We start from the raw sequence: 13,890 nt of genomic DNA, 5'->3' as shown, positions 1-13,890 counted from the left end.
TGTGCTTGTGCTCTTCATCACACAGCTAGGTGTACTTGTGCTATCAGCTGAGCTTGCCCTCAGGCTGTGCAAACCTACAAAGACCAAGTATAATTTGAATTGGTAAGTAAGGTCAGAATGTGATGTGACCCCATGGTCTACACCTGTGCAGATCTCAAGTTCCTAAGAGTCATTTAAACGGTGACTGTGGAGTCTAATTTAGAGTGAATAGGGACTGATATAACTGACTTTTAAAAAACTACATGTACAACCTAATCTACTACAGTAAATGAGTAGTACAGAAACCATACACATTCAATAAGATGATAAAATGATGGTGCAAATCTATGATAAAGATAAACTTCAAAAATCACATTTTATAAAATCATACATGTATGAAACAATGTTAATATTGATGAACAGTAAATAGTACGCTCTAAAAACAGAAATTCACCTTGTGTCCTTTCAAGAGAAACAGAGGTGAGGCTGATTTGCTGCAGTACTTTATACTTTCAGGACCAATATAGTCACATATACCTTTCAGTATCCAGCAAACATTAAACACATCAAACACTGTATAAACTCAGCTTGTGGCAATTTAACTGATCAGTCAAGACAGTACATATTTATGGTAAATTGTCAAATGTCATCTTTTTGAAGAAAATCATTAGCATTATCCAAGAAATTGTAGCCTTGGTCACTTACGTTGAAGGTTGATATACAAATAACACAAGAAAAAACTGATTGTAATGTTAAAACTTAAAGTTATGTATAAATGTTCAACCAGCTATATAGTGGGTACAAAATAGACGTTTATCTTTAATTAGATAATTTGAACTCTGACTAACTTTTTTATATCCAATACTACCAAATCAGAAAGACAGCAGAGTTTCAATTAGGCAGCATGATGTTTTTACGTCTCACACATAATTTTTTGTTACAAATTGCACAAACAAAATACATGCACATAAATGTTACTTTTTATCTCCCTCTGAATATTTAACAATGTCTTAATCTTGCTTGTTACACATCATCCAACAGTGATGTTGATTTGTTTTCAAAGTGAGATAAAATGTATCATTTTTATGGGTGTGTACTGTCAGTGTCTGTATTTTTGTTAATTTGTAACAAAAAGCTTGTGTGAGATGTAAAAATTGTAGTGCCTTATTGAAAATCTATAGTCACTCTGATTTGGTAGTAAGATCCATAATTTTTCTAGTATCTGGTAATGGTATGATTTTTAACATAAAGAACTTGTAAAGTATGAGTGTTCATATATGTTTCATTAGAACATTAGGTTGAGTATAAAGTAAAGGCCAATTCAAACATCCTGAAACATGCCAGACCAAAATCAAGAATGGTTGTAAAATTACGAATATCAACTATTTACTATGAAAACATTATTGGATATTCCACCACTGACCCCTGTGTATAACCTCTAGGACTTATAATCCTAGGAAAATTCAGTCAGATAATGTATATGAGAGCTAATATCAACATTGCCAAAGTAAAATATGGCTGGTGTCTTGACATAATGTGTCTTGACATAATGTGTATCCTCCATGAAGAAGTAGAGAAGAAATTTACTAGTAATCTGATTATGTGAAAAATAGGACTTGTTGTCTGTATACAATATATATACCAGTTATTATAGCGACAGTACATTTTGGTTGAGGCTGAGATACAACTTTCTCCCCAACACAGGAATGGTGTGTGTGTAAATGTGTAAGTATGTATATGCTGTCTGTATGCTTGCATACATACATACATGCTTGGGTATGTGTGTGTGTGTCTGTCTGTGTGTGTGTGTGTGTGTGTGTGTGTGTGTGTGTGTGTGTGTGTGTGTGTAAGTCACTGTTCATCTTCATGACATATCCATGGTACATACCTGAAAGTAAGAAATTAAGATGTCAATTCATTGATACATTGATCCATTGATGAAATAATTATCAAATAGATAACCTGTTGATTGACCAGTCAGTCAGTCTGGTTGGTTTGTTGGTTGGTTGGTTGATGATGCATTGTTTATATGACTTGCAATAGAAATGAGACATGATCAGTACAACTGAAACACCTGAAGAGATATCTTCTCACAGAGTAATGCTTTTATTTTTTCATCTGGCAAATGTTTAGACCTGTTCTTCCATATTGTTCCTTGCTGATACATGCTAATTTTGATGTACACTGGATTAGTGGTAGTAATTGTTTCTACCGCAATTTGGGTAAATTAACCTTGAAAACAACATGTAGACATTTTCACATCTCTTGTAAATAGGAATTATTAGTACAACCTTACATTCTTTTCAGTCAAATTACACACTTACACCCATAGCCATTTCCCCATGCTTATCCTATAGCTCAACTGAAATATATGTTACACAATGTAGATACTGAGCAAATATAAAAATAACAGCTTGCATACCTTTGTTAAAATCAATCCCAGTCATCAATTTGATAATTCTCCAGGTTGGCTTGTTCTGACCAGGCACCATGTCTAGCACCATCCATTTCTGAAGCCAGCTGATTACCACTCTCTAGTGCATGATTCCTACCACCTATTTTAGCATCACATTCTGGACATTTAGCCTCTTGCATTGCTCCACCACATTCACCAATACAATAGATGTGACCATTCGGACATTTGAACCAATGACCTCTGGAGAACTGCATGGCTTTTACCACCATTTGTCGTTCTTCTTGTGTCACTTCAGCATAGTACTCACCAGGTATCATATCTTTCAACTTCATAGATATATCCTTCAAACGCTCATCTTTATCTGCGGTAAAGGGTTCACAGCTGGTTAAAATCTGTAGGGCTGATCTGATCAGTGTCTCAACATCATCTTCTTTGGATAATTCCTTTGTTACAATGTCATCTACATCTTCCTCTTCTTCATCTTTTTCTTCTTGACCACTTGTTACATTTTCATCTTCTTTTTCTTCAATATCAATTGCTATGAAATCATCTACATTTTCTTCTTCAACACTTGCTACAATTTCACCGTCATTCCCTTCCTGACAATTTGTTACATTTTCACCTATGTTTTGTCTCTGACCTCTTGCTACATTTTCATTTTCTTCCTGACACTTGGCTACAGATTCATCTTTATTTGTCACTTGACTATTATCTACAATTTCGTCTATGCTATTCTCCTGACCACTTGCTACTCCTTCATCTCCTTTTTCTTCCTGGCCATTTGCTACATTTTCATCTCTTTTTTCTTCCTGACAATTTCCTACATTTTCATCTTTGTTTCTTTCCTGACAATTTGCTAAATTTATATCACTGTTTTCTTTATGACCATTCACTGCACTTTTGCATTTGTTTTCCTCTTGGCAATGTGTTATAATTTCATCTCCACTTCCTTGCTGACAATTGACTACATATTCATCTATGTTTTCTTCCTGATGCTTTGCTAAAATTTCATCCACATAATATTCTTCCTGACTTTTTGCTACATTTTGGTCAACGTTTCCCACACTCTCATTGACATTTTCTTCCATATCATTTGCTACAATTTCCTCTATGTTTTCAATTTCATTTCCATTTGCTGCTTTTTCATCTCTGTTATCCCCATGACAGTTTTCTACATTTCCATCTTTGTTCTCCTGACCATTTACTTCAGTTTCATTCATGTTTTCCTCCTGACAACTTGCTACCATTTCAATTTCATTTTCCTCCTTATCACTTGCTACAATTTCACTTATGTTTCCCTCCTGATCATTGGCTGCTACATTTTCTCTCTGGTCATTTGCTGCAATTTCAAATTCACTTCCTTCCTGCCTGTGCTGATCATGGGCAGATCCCAGAGACACTGTTTCATCCCTGTCATCTTTAGTTTGCTCGTTGTCTTTGAATTCTTTCAGGATACCTGCATTTTGAAGTGATCTTTTTATAGTAGATATGTTAAGAAGCCATGTGACCCGAAGAATCTCATTCTGTGTTTCCTTTATTTGCTGTTTGCTTACCGGGTAATCAGGCCTTGCCGTTATTCTGAATAAGTGCTCCTTTAGGCTACAACCTTCTCGTCTAATGCTCGTCTTGTCTTCATTTGTCAAGTTGCCTTGAGACTTGAGCCTCTGAAGTAATTTTTCAATCTTCAGAAGATGTTTAATTTGTGTTTCCAGTAATTCCAAACTGTATAATGCTACAGAACTTTGTATGACTGTCTGGATCCGGTCTTTGCACCGATTTCCTCGATTGCCACCAAATAAATGATAGGATGACATCATTCTTTCTATGACATTCATATTCAATCTGTTGTTAACTCCTCTAGGATGTATAATATATAACATCAATCTCATAGACTCTTTCAGTTTTTCACGTTTTCGTGCATCCCCATTGATTGCTTCCTTCACATCATCAATGTCTTTCAGGAGCTTCTTGGTGGTGTTACCATATCTCAGATTCCTCCTTATTGGAGTCTTACATTTTGGACATGCTTTCAATTGAATCTCTCTGGCCTTTTCCCCATCTTCTTCTTCCACCATGTCCATCCACTGGTCGAGTCCCTGCACCTCAAGAACATGTTTGCAGTCTTCTAATTCAACAAACCTAGCACCTGGTTCGTCTTCCTCACCCAAGAAGATTTCACACACTTCATCTTTATTACAGATGCGACATTTTGCAGGGCATGGTTCGCCACATATACCAATGCAAGGGTGGCCACACTTTATATTTCTAGAGCAAGGCTTATTGCATCGCTCACGATTGCATGGTTCACTGCAGTTGGTGGTACAGCTGAAATGCTTACACTTCCATTCACACTTCTCTTTGCATGGTGTGCAATTCTCTCCACACAGTTTCTGACATCTACTGTGTCTACAGCGATTCTGACATCTAGATGTACATGGTGGACACACATCATCACACAGCCCCCTGCAAGTATGGCCACACACGAGAATTCTGGTGCACTTCTTCTTGCATCTCTCATGGAGACGGCCTTCCCTACAATCTCCACAATTTCCGGTGCATTTATGTTCACACTCGAGGATAGAACTGCATGGAACTTTGCACATGAAGTTGTGGGGATCCTCCCAGCATTCCATTAGACCTTCATGTCCACATTTCAGTAAACATTTGAGGCGCTCTTTGCATTTTTGAGTGCACGGATTTCCACACTTGTTCCTACACTTATGACCACAATCTAGAACCTTTACACATGACTCTTGACATATGAACTCATCGGGTTCTAAGGAGCAGTGTACCATTTGTTCATGATTACATTTTGGTATGGTCTTCTTCACTTTAACTTCACAGTATGTGGGTTCTTCATAACAAGGCATCGTTTGGGTGTGGTCACAATGCAACATGTTCTTGACTACATCAACCATGCATGGACCGCAACTTCCAACATGAGAACACTTCCTTTGACACAAATGATCAATATCACACATAGACTTTTCACATCTCTGCTCACAACGGTAACGATTGTGGTCAGCATCATCAATGTGACAGAACTTACGACATACATGGCCGCAAGTCAAACGGTATTCACATGGCACATCACATCCTCCATGTCTCACCTTTTGAAAATCCTCTGTTTGGCTGACTTTGGTGACTGTTCCAGGATGATTCTGACATTCTAATTCTAGTTCTTTTCCGATGAATCCAATTCCTTTGACATTTCTTACAATTGAAGCCCATACCTTACTGCGGTTAGAAAGTAGTCCAAAATTGCCTATGCAATACAGACCTCTTCTCGCTCTTGACAGAGCCACACACATTCTGTTCTCATTGGCTAGGAATCCAATTCTTCCATCTCTATTACTTCTTACTAGTGACAGGAGTATGATGTCATTCTCTTCTCCCTGGAAATTGTCGACACATGTGACATGAATTCCCTGGAATTCATCTCTTGGCATAGACTCTCGAATCTTGAATAGTTGGCCACTGTATGCAGTGATGATTGTAATCTGTGATGTATCATATCCCTGCTTTAGAAGGTATCCACATAGTTTTGCAAGAAACTCAGCTTCGTGAGTGTTTGAGTGTGACTTATTTTCGTCATCTTTATCCTCCATCACATCATGGTCAATGAAGAAGACATTGTGCTTCATCCCGTTTACATCGGGCATATTCTGTACAGTCTCATGGTTTATCAGGTTCTCGTATATATGTGGAACAATTAGGCTTGCAATGTCAGGCCTCATACGATGCTGTGTTGACAGTGTGACGCATGGTACCTTATTCTTGACCATTCGTTCAAACAAAGATATGTCTAGATTGTAACTCTTTCCAAGATCATAGACATTTGGTTTTGGCCTAAGCTGCTTATGATCACCAATCAAGATGACATGTTCACATCTATCAGACAGAGAGGTTACAAGATGTGCTTCAAGAATTTCAGCAGCTTCCTCGATGATAACAACCTTTGGCTTAACCCGATGAAGAACTGATCGCATCCTTGCTGCTCCTGTTGTTGTTACACCAATTACAGGTGAATTCTTTAAAATTTCAACATCTTCATCATTCTGCAACTCATTGTATAGGGCTGCAGCTTCAGTAAAGGATCCTTCTTGTTCTGAAATAATGCTGATATTATGTGTTTTCAGTTGATGAATCCAATATCTATACAAACGCCATCTGTCTTCATAAGATAGGTCCCATATGTTATGTATACTGATTGCCTCCTCATGTGTCATTTTTGCCTCAGATGACAGTTCATTGGCAATCACGTACTGCAGTGTACTTCTTTCACGACCTGAAATTTCATGAATCCAATGGTCTCTTAATTCATGATTATGCTTTCTCTTATTTCTACAAGGCTTTATACCAGGATCTAGATCTTTCAAGGTGATTGTTGGTTTGACATTGTCATCCACGGAATCAAAAATATCAAAGGCACCATAGGATACTCTATCATTCTCATAGAACTCTCTTTCATCTTCAACTGCAATAAAGCGAACATCATTGTCACTATGAGCTTGGTAATCTGTACTGACCTTATCACTTAAATCCCAAAGACTGAGCCAATAAGATATACAACTTCCACTTGTACATCCATTTGCCATCTTCATCTGTCTCAGATGATACTGACCAATGTTAAGGTCATCTTCAGAAAGAATACCTTCTTCAGTGGCTCTAATTATACTTGATGCCCTTACAATAGCATCTCCAGCTTTTCTTAAATCTTTCCTTCGTCGCCATAGACCTTTATTATTGCCAGTATATGAATACTTTTGCCTTTGTTGCTTTATTTCATTCAAGCAGCATGCCTTCAAATTATTACTCTTGCTTCTTCCTCCAAGACGAACAATGCCCTTTGGTTCAAACTTCTGAATACCCTCAAGGAACTGATCTAAAGCATGGTTTGTATAACACACAATCAACAAGGGTGTGTTTTCTGTGTTCCATCTTTGCCTGTTTCCCAGCAATAATTGAACTATCTTGAGACCAATGTAGGTCTTACCTGTTCCAGGAGGTCCTTGGATAAGAGCAAATTCTTTCGTCAAGGCTAGTTTCACTGCTTCATATTGGGATTTATCTAAACCAAGTACATTTGCAGATGGCCACGTATTGAAGTCAAGCACTTGGCAATGGCTGAAGTCATCTAATACTTCTACATCTCTTTCCTCTCCTTCTTCTCGATATATCTCAGAAGTGTGTTCAATCAGTTGATGGAATGTAAAGGAAACAGGAGACTTGCTATCATCCTCGTTCCTCAAATATAGAGGCGGTCCAATGTCACTTTTGCATTTAACGATGTAACGCTCGAATGGCACCTTCTCCTTGAATGTTTGGAGAGTTGATAAGTTATGTCTGTATGCCACAAAAAATGCAGAACTTTCAACCATGCTAAAGTTGATATTTGGATTTAAATTGTGAAGCTCCTCTGATGAAACTGATTCAAATTTTACATCCAGAAGTCCACGATGGAGTTTATCTCTGTCTGTACTTGCAACGGTGGCAAATATCAAAGTGTTGAAGGAATCACTTGACAAACAAAGCAATGAGCCATGGATGAACCTCTTAGACTTCTTCCAATTAATGCGCTTCAGCATTTTTCGATTCTCCATCTTTAATGTGTAGATGATAGTATTATTCTTGCATGTTGGATAAAGTATTCTCACTTCACCATACACTCTTATGTCTAGGTTTCTTAGCATTCTTCTGTCTGGTTCAGAGCCTCCCTTCTGGAGAAACAATATGCCATTCCTCAATGGTCTGATAAAGTCTTCTCTCAGCAGGGTAAATTGTACATCTAAGTATTGTTCAGTGCTTTGGTAAGACCTGTCTACTAGGTTTGGAGAAATCTGTCTAGAAGCTGTTTCTTTGAAATCTTCATTCCTTGGGATAACAGGTATTTCACGAAAGCTCGCTGCCAGAGTAGGAGCAGTTCCTTTCTTCAGGTCTAATCCTACTTGTTTCTTCTTAGCCTTCAGCAAATCCATCGACTTAATTAAAGATTCATCTAAGATGTTTTCTTCTACAAGATCGTTTACTGTGTCATTTAACGTTGAAATAAGTACCATCACTCGGTTGTAACTCTGTGGTATCCATTCCAGGAAGCCGTCAAGTAGTCCAATAATGCCTTTAGTTATCTGGGGAAACTTCTCCTGTCTTGCTTTTGATGTCTCAGTACTCATGTCCGGAATGAACTTTAAGATCTTGTTAAACAACATGGAATCACTCACCTTGACTAATATGGCGCGCAAATTTTCTGGATGAAATTTGTTCTGCAAGATATTTATCAGTGTTGGTATCAAGTGTTCCAGGTATTCTGTACCAGGTTCTTCTGAATTAAGGGTGAGTTCAAATTCGTCCATGTTTGCTACTAGTTTATCTAGGGCTTTGATTGGCTCCATTACTGATAACCTCTGTAGGAAATGTATTGACATTGGTCTTGGTCCCATCATGCTGAAACCATAAAAACAAAATTCACATGATATTACATGTAAAACTATCTACATGAAGGTCTCTGTCTTTCTTTTTTTCCTCTCTCTCTCTCTCTCTCTCTCTCTCTCTCTCTCTCTCTCTCTCTCTCTCTCTCTCTCTCTCTCAAAATACATGCATTGTACAAAGGAAAGGCATACACTCAAATGTTCTCACTTTCATCCAAATCAATTTAAAATCAGTTATAAAGACAATGACTATGTTGTCATGTGTATTACAAAATGCATTACCAAATGAGAAACTTGTGGTTTTACGCCCAAATCACAAATATTCCTTGAAATAAATACAGCTCACCTTTCAGCTTTGACTATCGTGTGTATTTGCTTTTCAACCTTATCACAACGCAAACGTTTAGGTACAGGTTCACTTTGCCTCTCATATGTGGACCTAAAACGAGGCCGAGAGAGAGAGAGAGAGAGAGAGAGAGAGAGAGAGAGAGAGAGAGAGAGAGAGAGAGAGAGAGAGAGAGAGAGAGAGAGAGAGAGAGAGCGTTACTATAGGTTATTCATCGTCGTAAACCACAGCCTCTTTTACTTTTTACAGCACCGTCCAAAACGCATCGCCAAGAGGTTATTTCAGTGTCGATGAAGAAATAATAACTTTGGTTTGCGAGAATGCAGACTATTCTAATATGTGATGACTACCTTATTATTGACATTTGTAACACTGTCATAATATTGTAAAGGTACTATTAAAGATGTACTCTTTCATAAAAAAAAGTGAAAAATTTAAACCTTTTAGAATAATGGCTTTGTCGATAAATATCTTCCTGTCTTCTATGTTCATGATGAATATTTACATGTTTCTTTCCTCTATACATGTGATGTTGATCGTGAGAACTCTGATCTTGTGACACTCGACTCCGCCCTCGGCGATCCCCGCTCCTCTCTAAATCTCGTAAATATGGGTCACGAGACCTCCGATCCTCTGACGACTGATCCGTATTGTCATTCCTGCGTCTCTTTCGAGGATGTCGTTCATGAGACCTTTGATCTCCTAACGACTGCCTTTGATCGGCATTACGACCCCTCCCTTGGTGGTCTCTGTATCTCTTTTGAGAATTTTGATCACGATGCCTTCGATGTTGTGACTCCCTGTGCACTCTAGTGTAACTCATCTCTCTTTGGTCCCTGGTTCTCTTGCGCGACCGTTCTTCGATTTTAAACATCCTATGAATGGGTATCCCAGGGTATTCCTGGTCACGTTACTATGTTCTATACATGGGATAAAGAAAGTAGTTGTTAGTTGTTGTCTAAGGGACCGGTCAGTTTCTCCGGCCGGGGAGGAGGGGGTTACCCTTTTTTGAAGTTGGTAGTGTGTGTGTGAAGGGGGGGGGGGGGTCTGTCTTGTTTTGAAAATTTTGGAGTTCGTTGTGTTTTGGATTACGATAGAAGAAAAGGTAATTTCTACAGCGACATGACTGTCTGAAATGTAGTATTTGATCTTGCATCAATTCCTTGCCCATATTCTTAATATGAGACCCCTAGGACCTCATGAGAAGTCGACATATTCCTATCTCAAGCTCTTCCCAAACCTTTCACTGTCAAGATGTTACTAAGCTTTTTTACAAAATAATTCAACCATATGTAGTTGCTAATTACATGATGGTCCCCTCTGAGTCACGGTGAAATACCTGGCATGTGAATACGATGTGAATACGATGGTGCGGGGAGGGGGGTTGCGTTTTGTGAATACGATGTGGTGCAGGGAGGGGGGGGGTCGTTACGTTTTAGAAATTAGTGATGGGGGTCAGCCTGTTTCAAGTTTTACACAGAGGGGGTCAGAGACGTTTCATCTGCCCAATAGAAAAATACACCACCCTCCCCTAGTTACGACTTTACATATTGGGTGCCAGTAGAACAATCATGTAATTCTCAGGGAACAACAGACCCCCCCCCCCTCCCGCCCCCATGAAATATTCACATACTAACATTTAAAACGTGGAATAACATAAAGAATCGTTTGTTTGTTTGAGTATGTATGTGTGTGTTCGTGCGTGCCCCCTGCATGCATGCATGCATACATAAATGTGTGTGTGTGTGTGTGTGTGATGTATGTAGAGATAGAGGCAGACGGAGACAGACAGACAGACAGACAGACAGACAGACAGACAGACAGACAGACAGACAGACAGACAGACAGACAGACAGACTGACTGACTGACTGACTAACTAACTGATGGACGGACGGCCGGACGGAAAGACGGAAAGACAGACACAGGCAGACAGATAGATATTTAGAGACTGACTGATTGACTGACTGACTGACTGACTGACTGACAGAAATGTATTAACTTTGTAAATGAAAATGTACCTTTGTAATTATGCCATGGTACAACACTAGCATAAAGAGTTCTGTTTATCAGTCAACTCAACAACATACCCTGGGTTAAGTTACAGTTATTACGTCGATCTGAAATGATTTCATCGAACTCAATAATTCTACGAACTGGCACATGCGTACTTCGAATCACCGTCTTTTGTTGATTCCACAGGTCTGTCCAAAACGCAAACGCACACCCAGGCCCACCATGCATATAACTCTAGTGGGAATTAGAAAGAGTATTCTTTTCACATGTTAAAGCTTAAAACTTAAAAATGTTCCTTATTGTGGTAAACAATTATAAATATTAATTGTAACCATATTTGCTTTCATTTTAGGAAGGTTTTCAAAACCTAAGGAAAACCAGTGCAACAACCAATTCATGACCATGTCAGAACAAACCAGGTACTCCCCACCACCCCACCCCTACCCCACCCCCACCCTGAACAAGTCAGAATCGAGTTTTGTCACGAGCCTCTAGCTCATTAATGAAATGAAAGAGTTACATTCTGCTTGAAGTCTCTCAGCTCAGTCGATAATGACAATGGAAATCTAGTTTCCGCTTTACTAAGAATTCAAAACGAAAGAATTCGTAGAAACACATTGTAACAATACATGCTAAGGTCGGTTCTAGGACAAACGCCCCCCCCCCCCGGACAAATGCCCCGTAGGACAAATGCCCCCCGGACAAATGCCCCCGATAGGACTGTTGTTGCCTACGAATAGAGATCAAAAATATCTAGATTTTGGGAAGTACACCTAAAATATGGGTTTATCACCTTTATTGTATTATTACCAAAATCACACCCATTTTGGTCTTTTTTTCTGTGCGTTTTATCATTCCGCAGCTGATTACACGCAAAAATAACATTTTTGAGTGCAATTCCCGGAATGATAAAAAGCTAAGGTAGAAAAAATGACTGAGACTACAATTATTGTAGCTAATACAAATGTATCAAAATGAAATTTACATATTCACGCCTAAACATATAAAAAGACAAAAAGTGGTGGTTTGCCTTACCTGTTATATCATCCCTGTACAATTTTTCACGATATTTGTTTCTATCGCTCTATCGATCGACCCCGGTAGCTGGTTGGATGCAATTTTGTCCAAAGTCACGACTACGGTGAATAGCACAATGACACAACCTGCTGTAAGTGTCGTATCGATGCGTTTAGGTTCGCTCGTGGTGGTGTCTAAAGGTGTATGATGTACATGTATCTACATATATACTTTAGGTTAATATGTCTGTGAAACCAATCGATCATTCGATGTGTGTTAGTGTTCTTTACTCCACACACAACACCTTCTGATACAACGTCATACCATACATGGTGCATGGTAGGTTATCAAACCCACTTTGACCCTGTCATGTTTACAAAATGTAATTCTTTAACAATCTTTATACTACGGCTATCTAGACCGACTTGGCCAATCTGAGGCCTTGATTTCGGTTGGTTATATGGAACCACAACCCACTCTTTCTTAGGGTGTGACCCATATTACGCTCAGCACTCAATTTGTATGCAACAAATGACACAAAATTTTGAGAAAAAGATCCGTTTGAGCCAATCACGCCGTAATATAACAACCTAAAATGTTGGCTACATTCTCTGTGCAGTTGATTGCATACCTGACGTCACCATGGCAACTGTCATCCAGTCATGACGTCAACTTTATCTAGAATCTTGAAACGAAAGCTGGACGATTTCCTGGTAAAATATCACGATTGGTGATCAACATTCGTCGAATTTGATAAATCAGTCAACTTAATAACCTCTAGCTCATTGAGATAAATACTCTACAGGTTATTCTTTAACCAAGGTGACCTCTTCAAATGTCTACATCTTTTGTACAAAATCTCATGAAAAAGTATAAGATTAGAAATAAAATGTAACAGTTATATTTTTCATTGTATGGCAAGTTGCAATCTAATTGAAGTCTGATGTAGTGAACTTGGCGCGATTTCTTCATTTACATCAGATTGCAACAATTTGTACGGGGGTTGTCTATTAAGCACTGCCGTATACAAGAGGCTAGTAGTTACGATGATGCCCGGCTCCAAAACTTCATATATGTGCACGTTACACACGCACACGCCCACACACACACACACACACACACACACACACACACACACACACACACACACACACACACACACACACAGAGCAAAACAACGGAACAAAATCAATCACCTTTACAAACAAACTTTACTTAGTACTTGATGCTTGCCCTCTTATGGTGCAAATAGAAAGAAACATGTTACCATAGCAATAGCATGAAACAAAGACTTGACCATTTCTTAAATACAAATCGAAAGAAAAACACTACTTAAATATTCTGTAAAAAACACAACTGTATTGAAAAAGAATATGAAATGTACATATTTCAATACTCTTGTTTTGATACACAGATATGAGTGAGATGTCTTTTTTTAACATTTAACTCAAAACTGGCAATCTTTATACATTCCCCTAAAAGTAAGTTGTATATGACTATATGGGTATGTAAAGACAATCTCACAGACTACTTCCGGTTCAACTTTACCATAGCAATGATAGATAGCATGACATCAATGTTTAGGAGCTTGAAACAAATAGTGACTTTTTTTTCATTTAAGACATGACCATGCATTGAACCCATGCATTAATACTCAAATATGGCAAGCGGCATTCTGTGAGTTTTTTTT

This window comes from Glandiceps talaboti, chromosome 11, assembly GCF_964340395.1.
Source record: "Glandiceps talaboti chromosome 11, keGlaTala1.1, whole genome shotgun sequence".
NCBI classification, from domain to species: Eukaryota; Metazoa; Hemichordata; class Enteropneusta; family Spengelidae; genus Glandiceps; species Glandiceps talaboti.
This window is presented reverse-complemented; position numbering follows the sequence as displayed.